Below are 14,028 nucleotides of genomic sequence, written 5' to 3'. Positions count from 1 at the left end.
ATCGTTCGAAAATGCAATACAAATGCATTACAACACATGACATCACTTCCGAATTTTTTTTCTGTCGTGCGGGAATTTTCGTGACTTTAGTAAACTCATCAGATTCGATCTGAGATTAGCATGCAATAAAAAACGGACGATCATTCGTCCGATAATCTCATCGTGTGTATGGGGCATAAAGTGTGACAAACATGCAAAGGAACAGGAAATGAGGAAGGGGGCAGACACTTTTTCACACCACTGTATATATTAAGTTTTGGCCAGTACTGAAGAGTCATTTAACTGAGGTAGTCCAGCACTGTGTATCAACTGGGGAATTGTCCCCTACAATGAGAGAGGGGGGAATTGCGCTCATTTTTAAGAAGAAAGGTGACCGGAGGGAAGTGAAAAATTGGCGTCCCATTACGTTACTTAACACGGATTATAAGATTGTAAACTTTTGGCCAACAGGATGAGTATGGTGGTTGGTAAATTATTAGGTGAGGAGCAGGTATGTGTGGTCCCAGGCCGTAGAATTTCTGATCTTTTAAATTTTTTTGCGAGACCTGGTTTCCTATGCTCAGCTAAATAATATACCATTGGCCCTGATGGGCATTGACTTGGAAAAGGCCTACGATAGAGTGGCTCACTCCTTTTTGTTTAAAGTATTGGAGGAAATGGGGATTCCCATGGCCTTTTTGAAGACTCTGAGAGGATTATACACTGACATCATGAGCTAGGTTGTGGTTAATAGTAACTTGTCTAATTTTTTTCCTGTACGGGCTGGAGTAAGGCAGGGCTGTCCCCTTTCGCCAATTTTATTTATTTGTGCTATTGAACCTCTTCTTAGGCATGTACAGAGAGATAAGAGACTGAGAGGGTTTTTTCTACCTGGCAGGGGAGGAGAATGTGTGAAGGCTGTTTGCTACATGGACGATGTCACCTTTTTATGCGCTTCTGAAGCTGATGCCCGTAGGGCAGAGTTGCAGCTCAGTCTTTTTTCTAGTGTATCCGGCCTTAATGTTAATTGGCAAAAGAGCCAGATGTGCATGTTAAGTGGCTCAGGAATTTAGAGGGAGGTTAGAGTTAAAATGGTCGATAAGCTGGTGATTTTGGGGACTCGGTTCAAAAGAGATTTGTTGAGTCAGGATAATGCCATGATGGCATTAGAGAAAATTCTGAAAAAATTTGATTTCTGGAAGTTAAGGCGGTTAACTCTAACAGGGAAAATTCTTGTAATCAAATCTGTCATTTTACCATTACTGCTGTATTTTAGTTTAGTTTTTCCACCCAATGTTCGACTGATGCAGAAGATTAGGGTATGTTTTGTTTTCTTTTTGGGAAGCAAGATGGAAAGAGTGGAACGTAAATCTGTAATGAAGCATTTGGAAGTTGGAGGGTATGATTTTCCTGACATTCCGGTGTTTCTGAACACGCAATATTGGCTTGTGCACTATAAAGGCTTTGTTGGTGGAGGAAAGGTGGCTGGGTTGATGAGGCATTTGGCTGGTTGGGCGATGGTCAAATGGGGGTGGTGTTGCAAGGACCTTTCCAGACCTATGGCTTTGGTGACTCCTTTTTTTTATTTGAAGCTGGTTGCCTTTTTTAATGTGAATAAATTAAGGGAATTAGGTGAAGGTGCCGTGGTGAAGAGGACTTTGTTAAAATGGTTTAGGAAGGATGAAGTGAGGGATAATATCTGTGGCCTCGGATCCAGGATGGTTGAGATATGCTGGAAATTTTTTGCAGTTAAAGGGGTGTCTAACAGATAAAAGGAGATATCTTGGCTGGCCTTTCATGAGGCTTTACTAACTAAGGCTTTTCTTAGAAGAAGAGACTTGGCAAGAGATGACAAATGCCCTAGAGAAGGTTGTAACTATATGGAAACCGTGGAACATGTTCTGTTCAGTTGTCCTTTTGTTCAAGAATTGCAGAGATTATTAGTTCCTTTTATGGTTAATGTACTAGGTGTCAAGAATTTGGGTAGGTTGGCGTGGTTTTTTGGTATATTGGAAGGAGAGAAAGCTGCACAGAGGAGAGTTTGGATTTTGGTGGCAATCTTGAAGGAGGTGGTATGGGATGCTAGATGCTGGGAGGTGAGGAGGAAGTATGTATTATCTGAGAAAGACTGTATGAATTTGATTTTGGCTAAATTATATGTGGTGTTATTGGTGGATGGGAGTGGAGGAAGCTAATGAGTATTGGGGTTGGGAGAGATGGAGGAGGGGGGGAGAGTGGGGGTGAGGGGTTTTTGTATGTATTGTTTTAAATGTATAATATGATGTTTTAATGCTTTTTCTGTGGAAAGTTTATTTATGGTACCTATATGATGATTCAAGCAGAAGTACCTGAAAGAACGCTGTTTTTCTTGATGGAAAATTAGGTTTCCTGGGAGCGTAAAACATGCTTGAAGTCTGATGGGTCGGGAAAAAAAAAAATCTGTTCTTATCAGTTTAATATCTGATACGTCCCCTATCTGGGGACCATATATTAAATGGATTTTTAGAACAGGGAGATGGAAGAAGAGCTTGCTCTGTCCACTCCACGCATTGACGTGGTATTGCAGTACCTCCAGGACCGGTGCACCCCGCTCTTATGCAGTTTCCAAAAACAGAATGAATTCAAACAACAAATTCTCCTTCATCCTCATCCTTTTGCTTGCTTGCTCACTCACTTGCAATGTTACTTTTGCTGCTCACAAGCTGTATGTTGTTCATTTTTGCAATAAATTGGCGTTGAACCCCTGTGTGTACTGGTGTTTTTGCTTCATGTCAGTTTCTTGGCCTTTCTCCCTCCCTCCCTCCTTCCTTGCTCGCTCAATCTTTTTTTGCTCAGGAAAGATCAGCAGGTGAAGTGGCAGTAGTTGCAAGAAGCCAAACCTATCAAGTCAGAAAGTAGACACATTTCGACAAGGCAGCTATCTAGAGTACGAATGAACTTTCTAGACAAGGCCCAAAATTAGCCCTTTTTTTCCTTCCCATGTCCAGCCAGCTCAGCCATTGCAATAGGCTTGACTTTGCTCCATTCCTGTCCCTTAGCACAGGCAGCTTGCTAAAAAGCAGTCCCTGCCTGAGTATTCATTCAGCAGCCTGTGTCTCCCTCTAGTGGGTCCCTGCCTGTCGGCTTTCATCCACGTGTCCAAGAGGCGGTCTCATGCAAATGTTTTTGCCTGGTAGAGCAGCAACAAGGAGCACCTAGATGTGTGCATTTGTTGCTGCTGGCTGCCCGCTGGTCATTTCCAAGGGCAGCAGGTGCTTGTCAAGGTGTTGGGCAGGTGTTCGAAATTGTGTATTGCTATCTAGGTCAACAGGAAGGGATTTGGCCGCAAGCCCAGGCCAGGTGTGAAAAGTTGCTAATCAGCGTCTCCGCCCGGTCTAGACGTGGGGGAAGGGCACACAAAAGGGGGCCAGGGCAGCAGCTCTCAGTGAGCTCTGGGTTACGGGCAGGCCGCCGCTCGCTTGGAAAAGAGAATAATTGGGTTATCGCTTCTCAGCCTTTTGGCTAAGATCAAGTGCAGTTTTACTGTGTGACTTAGCTAAGAGGTGCCCGGGGTACCCAACGGTCGGCCTTGGGGGGAGCGTCCCTTTTCGGAGGGCCCCCCCTTGCTGCTATTGGCCTTAGGCTTAGTCCCCGGGCAACGGGAAGCGATCGCCCTTTCCAGGGCGACCTGAGCGGACTTCTGGGACCCCTTCAGGGGCTCCCTTGGCCATAGGAGCGGGCGTCGTGCTGGACGGTGCAAAGATGGCGTCTTCTGGGATGCGAGACTCATTACGGTTCGTTGTGAAGCCGGAATTCAAGGATGAAGTTGACTTGAGGACGATCGTGGTCAATGTTCTGATGGATCTCCTGAGCCTGCAGGTAAGGGATATGGTTTGTCTGCAAGATTTTCCTAAGCGGAGGTTGTATGACATTACTTTTCTTTCTTCCGAGATGTGTTGGAATGTCTTCGAAAAGATTAGGAAAACTGATGATGAGCTGTTGCATAAGATGGATGTTGTGCCTTTATTTATGCAAGAGTATAAGGCTATCGTTGTACACATGTACAATCCATTTGCTGACTTAAGTCTGGTTAAAGCATTTTTGAAGAACTATTGCAATAATTTGCGTGAAGGAGATAAGGTGATGAATAAGTTTGATATATGGACAGGGAAGTACCGATTCTACAGGAAGTTCCGCTCTGATTCCAGTTGCGTGAGGAGGCCCCCTGCTGTGTTCAACATTGGCGGGGAGAGGGGTTTTCGTTTTTATCCAGGGCAACCTGTTTACTGCAGGAAGTGTTGTGTATATGGCCACACAAGTGGGGATTGTGAGCAAGAGGCCAAGTGCAGGTTCTGTGGGAACTGCGGATCATCTCTCTAAGGAATGTACTCAAAGAAAGGTGTGTGACATTTGCAAGAAGGTGGGCCATTTGGCCAGGCAATGTGAGGAGTATTTCATGGCTAAGAGAGAGACTCAGTTTCACGAGACTTTGGCGAAGACAGCAGCAAGGATGGCAAGGCGGAGGTCTCGTAGGGAGCCTTGGGGGGAAGATAGTAGTACAGGGCACGCTGATGCGGCTCAGTCTGCTGCCCCCTCAGGATCTGAGGCCAATGACACTGCACCTGCAGGGCAGGAGGAGGCTGTGATCAGGGATGTCGTTTCCGGCCTTGCTACCGATGGTTCGGTGGCAGGTGGTAGTGTCGACTCTGGGAGCCTTGGTACTGTGGCAGGTGAAGGGTTTCAGGCGGATGTTGATCAGCAGGAAGGTGAGGAGGAGGAACAAGGACCCTCGGCAAGTCAAGATAGTGGTGATCCTGAGGTGGATCAGGGAAGTGTGGCTTTTACCAGTCCTGGTCAATTATCGGAATTAATGAGTGGATTGTCTTCATGTAATGAGGAGGGTGATGAGGAAATGGACAGCGAGGAAAGCCTAGAATGTGGTCAGAGACTTGTAATTTCTATGGATGAGACTGCTCAATCCTCTATTAAAAGAGCTCGAGAGGAGGGGGTAGGTGGAGGGGGGGAAGGTGGTGCCCTTCCTGATGATGGAGACTCGGGTTCCGAGTCTGCCAGTTCACCGTTCACGCGAAAAAGGGTGTCTTATGCTAGTGTAGCAAGTAAGGGTCTTGATGAGGCTACACATTATTTGTAGAATTTTTTTCTATGGCTGTGTTAGAGCCATAACAAAAAAGGTTATGAAAGTTAACAGTGAGTTCTTTGAATGTTAGAAGCATATGTTCAGGGTGGAGGAGGGCTGCAGTGTTTGATTTTTTGGGAGGGTTCAACACTGATGTGATATGTATTCAAGAGTGTGGTGTGGAAAGGGCTCCAGTTGAAGAGTGGGAGTGTGGGGATTCTTTGTGGTCTCCAATGTGTGAATCTAAAAATGAGGGTGTGGGGATCCTGATTAAAAGCCCATATGTACAGGTTATTTCACATGAGGTGGTGGTGCCGGGGAGGTTGCAGATTGCTGTGTTGGAGGTGGCAGGGAACTGTGTTAGGATAATCAACTGCTACGCACCTGCTGATAAAAGAGAGCATGTGACTTTTTTTGAAACTCTTAAGTTGTGGATGCCTGGAAGAATTTTCGACGTTGTTAGACGGTGACTTTAACTGTGTGAGGAGGAGTGAGAACAGGCAGAATGTTGATTGTGTAAGTGGAATTGATGTGACCTCCAAAGCTTTGAATGAGTTGGTGTGTGACTTCCATTTGCAAGATGTGGCATGGGTGGTACAAAAGAGTGATGTTTCCTGTACTTTTTTCTCCGACAAGGGGTCAGTCAGGTCAAGAATTGACTTTATTTTTGCATCGTGGGTCTTGAAAGTTACAGGCTATCAGACGGATCCTGTGTCCTTTTCGGATCACGTCATGATTATAGGGTCTTTTTTTCTGGACAATGATTTGGTATGCGGGAGGGGTGTGTGGAAGTTAAATTGTGCTGGACTCAAGGAGGAGGGGGTGTATACTGATTTTAAAAAATATTTTGAGTGGCTTACCTTTAAAAAAGTGGGTTTTTGGACATTTTGGAATGGTGGGACTGGGCCAAGGTGATGATTGGCAGATTTTTTTAGGAAAATAGGGGTGGAGGTGGCCAGGAGAAAACATGAAGAGGAAAGGAGGTTGGTGGAAAGGCTAAATTTTTTGTTTCGGTGCAAGAGGATGGGGTTGGAGGTAGAGGATGAATTGAAGGAGGTGTGGGAAGCACGGAATATGAAGTTGAAGGAACGTGGGAAAGGTATCATCTTCAGAGCAAGAGTGAAGGAGATGGAGGAGGATGAACAGTGCTCTGCTTTCTTCTTCAAGAAGTCTTTTGGTCCTAAGAAGTTGTTTCAGTCGGTATTGGAAGGAGAGGAGGAGGTGAGCGGTGAAAGGATGATGAATGTTATTAAATCTTTCTATATCGATTTGTATGGTGGGAGTGGAAGTGCTTCTGAAGAGGAAATGCGGGAATACTGTAAGGTGATGGAGGGGAACCTGAGTGAGGAAGATGCCGGGATGCTAGTTGAACCTGTGACGAATGATGAAGTGGAAGATGTGGTGAAGAGGATGAAGAAAAACAAGACCCCTGGAGGGGATGGCTTACCTGCTGAATTTTATATAGAGTTCTGGCCTGATAGGATGAGGAAGATTGTGGACAGCGTGATTGGTGAATGGCAAGTTTGTGCGGTACCCGGTCGGAGGATTTCTGACAACCTAATCCTCTTGAGGGATCTCGTTTATTACGCTCAATGCAATAACATGCCGTTGGCTTTGGCAAGTATTGACTTGGAAAAAGCATATGATCGTGTAGCGCACCCCTTCCTCTTTATGGTTTTAAGGCAGCTGGGGGTTCCGGAGGACTTCGTTAAATTAGTTGAGTGCTTGTACCAGGGGATGAGCAGTCAGATCCTGGTCAATGGGAGCTTGTCTGGGGAGGTGGAGGTGAAGTCAGGTGTAAGACAGGGGTGCCCCTTGTCACCTGTTGTTTTCATCTGCGTGATTGAGCCCTTGTTGAGACATCTGGTGAGAGATAAGTGCTTTAAAGGTGTGTTTGTGCCTGGTTGTGAGAATGTACCGGTTAAAGCTGTGTGTTATATGGACGATGTAAACTTTCTGTGTAATTCTGCTAAGGATGTGTCAAGGGTGGAACTTCAGCTCAGTATTTTTGGTTTAATGTCTGGTCTGAATCTTAATTGGGGCAAGAGCAGTGTGTGTGTTCTAAGTGGCACGTGTGATGTATCCAAAAGTAAATTGAAGGCTGTGCGGGAGGTGGAGGTTTTGGGGGTTAATTTTGAAAGAAATTTGGTGAATCAGAAGAATGTTGCTAAAGGGGTGGAGAAGGTGGAGAAAAAGCTTAATTTATGGAAGACCAGGAGGCTGTCCTTTTCCGGAAAGACTTTGATCGTAAAATCTGTAGTTCTGCCCATTTTGTTATATTTTTCTGTTATTTTTCCGCCCAATAAGAGGTGGGTACAGAAGATTACTAGGATATTGTTTTTTTTTTTCTGGGGTTGTAAAATGGAAAGGGTCGCCAGGGAAATTGTAATGAAGAATGTGCAAATGGGAGGGTATAACTTCCCTAACATTTCCTGTTTTCTGGAAGTGCAGTGGTGGATGGTACACCTTAAGACTTTCCATTCAGGGGGAAAAGTGGCCGCCTTAATGCGGTATTTGATTGGGTGGCCGTTGTTGAAATGAGATTGGTGTATGAAAGATTTGACGAAGCCAATGTCCATGCTTTCACCAGTGTATTATTTGAAAATGAGTACCTTTTTTCAGGAAAATCAGTTGCAGGCGTTGGGGGAGGGGGCTTGGAAAAAAGAATCTTTATGGAAATGGTTGAGGAGAGGGGAACTGCCAACAAACATTTTTGTCTTAAACCCAAAAAAAGCCGAGGTATGCTGGAAGAACTTGTTGATAAAAGGGATAATGAATAGACAATTGGAGGTGGTGTGGTTATCTCTGCATAATTGCTTATCTACCATGTCCTTCTTGAAATCTAGGGATTTGGTGAGGCGGGAGGTATGTCCAAGGGAAGGTTGTGGAGGAACTGAAAATGTGAGACATGTATTTTGTGAATGTTCTTTTGTGAATGAAGTTTGGAGGTTGCTTTGTGGCTTTGTGCAAAGGGTGGTGGAGGTGGAAGGTGTATCTTATGAGTCTGGTGTTCTTGGGTTGATGGGAGGAGATAAAAGGAAGCAGCGCAAGATGTTTGTGATATTGGCTGTGGTAAGGGAGGTGGTGTGGCAAACCCGGTGTGCCTTTGTGAAGAAAAAGTTGGTGGTATCTGAAAAAGACTGTGTGGATTGGGTGATGGCAAGAATGTTTTATGTATTAGCAGTTGAAAGGAGGAAGATGGGTGTGGAGGAAGCTGATGTTTTTTGGAACTTTGGGAGGTGGAGGGTTGGTGAAGGTTAGGATTTTATTGTATAGACTGTATATATATGAAATTTTATTCATGATTTTATCTTTTTTGTTTGACTAACGCCAGAAATGATGAACAGAACACGGCTCAGTGAAGGTGTCGAGTGCTAGTTTAATGCTGAGTTTGAGTGATTCAGTCTGAGTGGTTTAAAAAAAAAAAAAATCGACTATAGCCTTTAGGGGTGTCTCTGCTTCACAGCTAGGACGTTGAGAACCACTTGTATCTATCCAAGCCATTAGGTCCTTGTGGGGTACCCTCTGCTCGGCCTTGTAGGATCGTTGATTAAATTTAGCTTCACCTACTTGCTGCTATTGGGCTAGAGGCTTAGCCCCCACAAGGATCGAGATTGCGGTCTTCCCTCCTCCCCCCCCTCTGCATTACTACCTCCGGGCAGTAGATGTAAGAGCCTTTATGAAGGCTTCAGAGCGAAGACGTCGAGGAAACCAGAAGGAAGCCGCCTAAAGAACACCTGAAGCGACTTCCATCTCCAAGACGATGGGGAAGAGCGATAAAAAGACCAGGAAGACCGGAAAGAACAAGAAGAACCCCACTCCAGCCACTTCCTCCGAGACCCCCGAGAATGTCACGGCCTCAACATCCACCCCCAACCCGGCCGGCGCCAGCCAGCCAAACCCAGCCAAGCCCTCCCCCCCCTGCAGACGGGCTCCCTACCCTAGAGCCTTGGATGAAGCAGACGGTCGTGCTGCAGCTGAAGGAGGTGGACGGAAGGGTCCCCGACATGACCCCGGAGATCTTTGGAAAGAAGATGATCCTGGAGCAGGGGTTCAGCAAAGCGGAAACGCTTTCGGTGCAGGCCTTCACAAGAGGTATATTCTTTATAACTTTTGTGTCGTTCCAGGTCTGCAGAAGGTACTGGGATATGGTAAAGGCGAGTGGTCCTGAATCTCCCTTTCGTAAGTTCGCTGCGAACTGCCCCATAACACGGGACGAGAAGTGGGTGACGTTGGCCATAAGGAATCCCCATACCCCAGGTAAGGACATAGCCACTTACCTCCAGAGGTTCTGCACCGTTGTGAAGGACCCTGTCCGAATCCTCGATGCCAATGGCTTCTGGATAGGTAAGTGGTCAGTTCTCTGCAAGTTCAGGAAGGACCCTTCGGGGGACATCCAGCACCTGCAGCCATGCTTCTCCCTGGGCAACTCCGCAGGCATCCTTTACTACCCCGGGATACCCTACACCTGCAACAGGTGTAGCCACACCGGACACATGGGTAAGGATTGCAAAGAACTTGCTTGCAGGTTCTGTAGGGTTGCAGGCCATGAGACCAAGGATTGTCCGAGGTCCAAAGCCTGCAACCTCTGCGGAGCGGCCGAGCATGTGTTTAAACACTGCCCCCAGCGGTCCCGGTCCTACGCTGGAGCCCTGATCCAGGGCAAACCAGCCGCCAGCACCGGGAAGAAACAGCCGGAAAGAGAAAAAGAACCACGGAAGACCACTGACGATGATGGATGCTGTCCTGGAGGAGCTCGGTCTGTCCGAGAGCACAGGACAAGCAGAGGAGGCAACGGAAGACCCCCCTCCGGGGAGGTAAGTTCGGTCCCTTGCTGATTAGACCTCATACCCTTTTTCATTATGGCAGAGATCTCAATCTTTTCCATTAATGTGAGGAGTATCAAGGATACATCTAGAAGGCAAGCGGCACTGACATTTCTTGCCACTCAGCAGAGTGATGTCTACATGCTCCAGGAGTGCGCACTTCCTCCTCTGAGGAGGTACACTCATCTAACCTCCCAGTGGACCCTCGGTCCCTCCTATTGGTCCGGGGGTGGTGATTGTAAGTCTGCAGATGTAGCCATTCTAGTCAGGGGTGGGCGCTTCACGGTTGACTCCATCCATGATCTAGTCTGTGGCCGTCTTCTGGTCATAGACGGCTCGTGGGTGGGAGAGCCAATTAGGCTCATCAACGTGTACGCCCCCCCAGATAAGAATGAGCGGCTGGAACTTTTCTAGACCCTGCGGACCCAACTCGTCACCACCAGGGCAGTAGCAATCGGTGGTGATTTTAACTGTCCGATAGAGGAGGATGGGCGCAGCTCCAGCATGTACGCAAAACTTGATGCTACATCCAGGCTGCTCAAGGAGATGATCTCGGAGGCTTCTCTGCAGGACGCCATGGGATCCATAGGGAAAGGTACCGTGAACTACTCATGGTGCCGTCCCGATGGATCAGTGCGTTCCAGGATCGACTTCGTGCTCACTTCAAGAGCAGTCAAGCATTGCGATTTCTCCATGATCCCCTGCTTTTTCTCTGACCACAGAGCTATTCACTTTTGGGGTGACCTGGGCGAGGGCTTTGCCCGCGGACCAGGCTCCTGGAAGCTGAATAGTACCATGCTGGAAAATGAGGAATTGATGGGGGAACTCCGGGAGGCCTATGCCACCTGGACTGAGGAAAAGCGATTCTTCGGAAGGGTAAGTGACTGGTGGGAGTTTGTGAAGGTCAAGCTGCGCAGCTTCTTTCAGGCAAGGGGACGTCAGCAAGTGTGTGCCAGGAAGAAGGAACTCAGGAGACTGCAACGTCAGTTGCAGTCCCTGCAGGACCTTCACCACTGTGGCTGGGACATTAGGCAGGACCTGGAGGACACCAAGAAGAGCCTGAAAGGGCACTTTGAGGAAGAATCCAGACACATTGTCTTCCGTGCCAAGGTGGAGAACCTTGAGAAAGGTGAGAAGTGGAACTCTTTCTTTTTCAGGAAACTCCACTCAGGACACACACCCTTGTCTGAGCTGCGTGACGAGACCGGAACACTCCAGAAGGGAAAGGAGGCTGTGATGCAAGTGGTCAGCGACTACTACACCAACCTCTACTCCCTGAAAACAACAGACCCACAGGCAGCCGACAGGTTCCTGTCAGGTATCTCTAACCCAATTGATCCTGCAGGTTCATCGGCCGTCAACGCCCCCTTGGTATTGGAGGAGCTGCACTCTGCCGCTAAATCCTTTAGGCAGGGCAGGACCCCGGGCTGCGGTGGTCTCCCAGTTGAACTTCATGTAACGCTGTGGGATCCCGTGGGCCTGGACCTGCTCAATCTGTACGAGGAGATGGTGGTGGAGGGCAGAATGTCTCCGACCCTGAGGGAGGGGATGATCACGATTTTGTATAAGCGCAAGGGGGAGAGATCGGACCTGAAAAACTGGCGTCCGATCTCTCTTCTGAACGTGGACTACAAAATCCTCGCCAAGGTTCTGGCCAACAGGCGGAAATCTGTCATCGGACAGATCATCCACCCGGATCAGACTTGTGGCATTCCTGGTCGCAGGATTGCGGACAGCCTTGCGCTGGTCCGGGACACGGTCCAGTACAGTGTGCACGCGGCCCTGGTCAGTCTTGACCAGGAGAAGGCTTTTGACCGTGTCTCCCATGAGTTTATGTGCAGCGCTCTGCGCAGGTTTGGTCTTGGGGAAATGTTCTGTTCATACGTAAATGTAATGTACAATGAAATTTGTAGTGTGGTGTTGGTGAACGGTTGGAAAACTGACCCCTTTCCAGTGTTGTCTGGGGTCAGAAAAGGAAGGCTGCCCTCTCTCACCTCTGCTTTTTGTCTGTTGTATACAGCTTTTCGCCCGAAGCATTAGACAAAACCCACAGATCAGAGGGATCACTGCACCAGGACCGGACAGACGGGAGGTCAAGTGCTCGCTCTACATGGGATGATGTGACGGTGTTCTGTGCCGACCGGCGCTCCATCGACACACTCGCCCAGACGTCTGAGGACTTCGGCCGAGCTTCAGGGGCAAAGGTCAACTGCGGGAAGTCGGAAGTCATGCTCTTCGAAAGTGGTTCCTGCCTTCAGCATCAAAGCAGACTTCATCAAAATCCTTGGGGCCTGGTTTGGAGCAGAGGGCACAGCCCTGAAGTCCTGGGAAGAAAGACTGACAAAAAATGCGACAGAAGTTTGGACTTTGGAGCCTCCGAGAACTCACCATCGAAGGTAAAACACTGGTACTCCGCAGCGAGATTCTCCCTGTGTTGCAGTACCTCGCCCAGGCCTGCCCCCCCCCCCCCCCCCCGGGTTAACACCTGCAAAGCCATCACCAGGGCAGTGTTTCACTTCATCTGGAGCTCCAAAATGGACAGAGTAAAGCGGGCGGTTATGTTCAAGGAAGCCCTCAAGGGCGGTAAGGGCGTGCCCGACATCGCCACTCTACTGAGTGTTTTCTTTGCCTGTAACTGCATCCGCAGAACTTTGGTGAACAGAACTGTAGACTCTGGTGGTAACTCCATGTCCCGTTTTTTCCTCCTGCCTCTTTGGAGGTCCCTTGGATGGGACAAATGGGACAGCTCCATCCCCTACAACTGGGACACTCCTTGGTACTACTTGGACACTTTCAAGTTTATTAAGGAGCTGGGGCTACATGGAGTGAAGCCCGACTTGTGGAAGCCAAATCCATCCACAAGTTGATCAGAGCATCGGACATTGCTGAGACTGTTCCAGGCCTCCCTTCAGCCACTTGTAAAGTGGTCTGGAGGAATGTTTCTTCAAAGAGACTCACCAACAGGCACAAAGATCTGGCATGGATGGCAATCCAAGGGGGGTTGCCACTCAGGACATTCATGCATGCCTTTTGCATCATCCAGGAGGAAACTGCTCTGCATTATTTCTGGGAGTGTCCCTTTGCACAGGACCTGTTGAGGGCTCTGGAACCTGATCTCAAAGACTTTGTTCCACAGACTGCTATTACACACGTTGGTGTGTTAATCTGACTCTTTTGTGGAACTCATTCACAGAAGGACATTGATAGTGCCTGGCGGGTGCTGTGTTGCTTTAAGGACACTGTTTGGTGCGCCAGAAAGCGCCTCATCCACCAGAGGGAGAGGGTGTCCATCGAGGACTGTCACAGACTGACTCACAGTCTGCTCAGAGACTATCACCTGATGGACAACAAGGAGGGAGAGGAGGTCTGAAGATTTCCCCTCCCCCCCCCCCACCACTATGTACCCTTTTGGCAGTTCACTAAAGCTTCGGGCCTGTGAACTCTTTCCCCTCCCTACCCCACCTTCTCCACCCCCCCATCACACCTGTTGCTCTTTGAAATTCCATTTGACTCTGACTAAGACTGTATTACTTGATGACATGTTTTTTGGTAATGTTTAAAAAAAAAAAAAAAAATCTGTTCTTATCAGTTTAATATCTGATACATCCCCTATCTGGGGACCATATATTAAATGGATTTTTAGAACAGGGAGATGGAAGAAGAGCTTGCTCTGTCCACTCCACACATCGACCTGGTATTGCAGTACCTCCAGGACAGGTGCACCCCTCTCTTATGCAGTTTCCAAAACCAGAATGAATTCAAACAACAAATTCTCCTTCATCCTCCTCATTAGGGATGAGCTTCGTGTTCGAGTCGAACATCAATCGACTCGAACATCGGCTGTTCGTCCGTTCGGCGAAGTCCGAACATTTTGGTCCGTTCGCGCCAAATTCGTGTGGTGCTCACGGCCCACAATGCACTGCGATGGCGCAGTGCATTGCTGGCTCATGATTGGCCAAGCATGCACTGTGACCCCCGCATGCTTGGCCAATCGCAGCGCCAGCAGCGAGGAGAGCCATGATTGGCCACAGGCAGGATGCCTGTGGCCAATCATAGCTCAGGCTGTGTAGTGCACGCCCCACACTATATAAGGCCGCCAGCGCGGCG

General features: G+C 48.2%; 2 non-coding genes across 2 annotated transcripts; both read left to right on the top strand.

Moving 5' to 3' along the window:
- The first annotated feature begins 2,381 nt into the window (after positions 1-2,381).
- Positions 2,382-2,570, top strand: LOC143990543 (U2 spliceosomal RNA). Its single transcript, XR_013277387.1, has one exon. It is a non-coding gene; the product is annotated as a U2 spliceosomal RNA (small nuclear RNA).
- Positions 2,571-13,460: 10,890 nt separating this feature from the next.
- Positions 13,461-13,649, top strand: LOC143990536 (U2 spliceosomal RNA). The gene has a single exon (XR_013277385.1). It is a non-coding gene; the product is annotated as a U2 spliceosomal RNA (small nuclear RNA).
- The last annotated feature ends 379 nt before the right edge of the window (positions 13,650-14,028 follow it).

This window comes from Lithobates pipiens, unplaced genomic scaffold (genome assembly GCF_037356315.1).
Source record: "Lithobates pipiens isolate NorthernLeopardFrog02 unplaced genomic scaffold, aLitPip1_a1.2 Scaffold_18, whole genome shotgun sequence".
In the NCBI taxonomy this organism is placed as follows: Eukaryota; Metazoa; Chordata; class Amphibia; order Anura; family Ranidae; genus Lithobates; species Lithobates pipiens.
The sequence above is the reverse complement of the archived record's forward strand: the minus strand, read 5'-3'. Positions and strand labels throughout refer to the sequence as shown.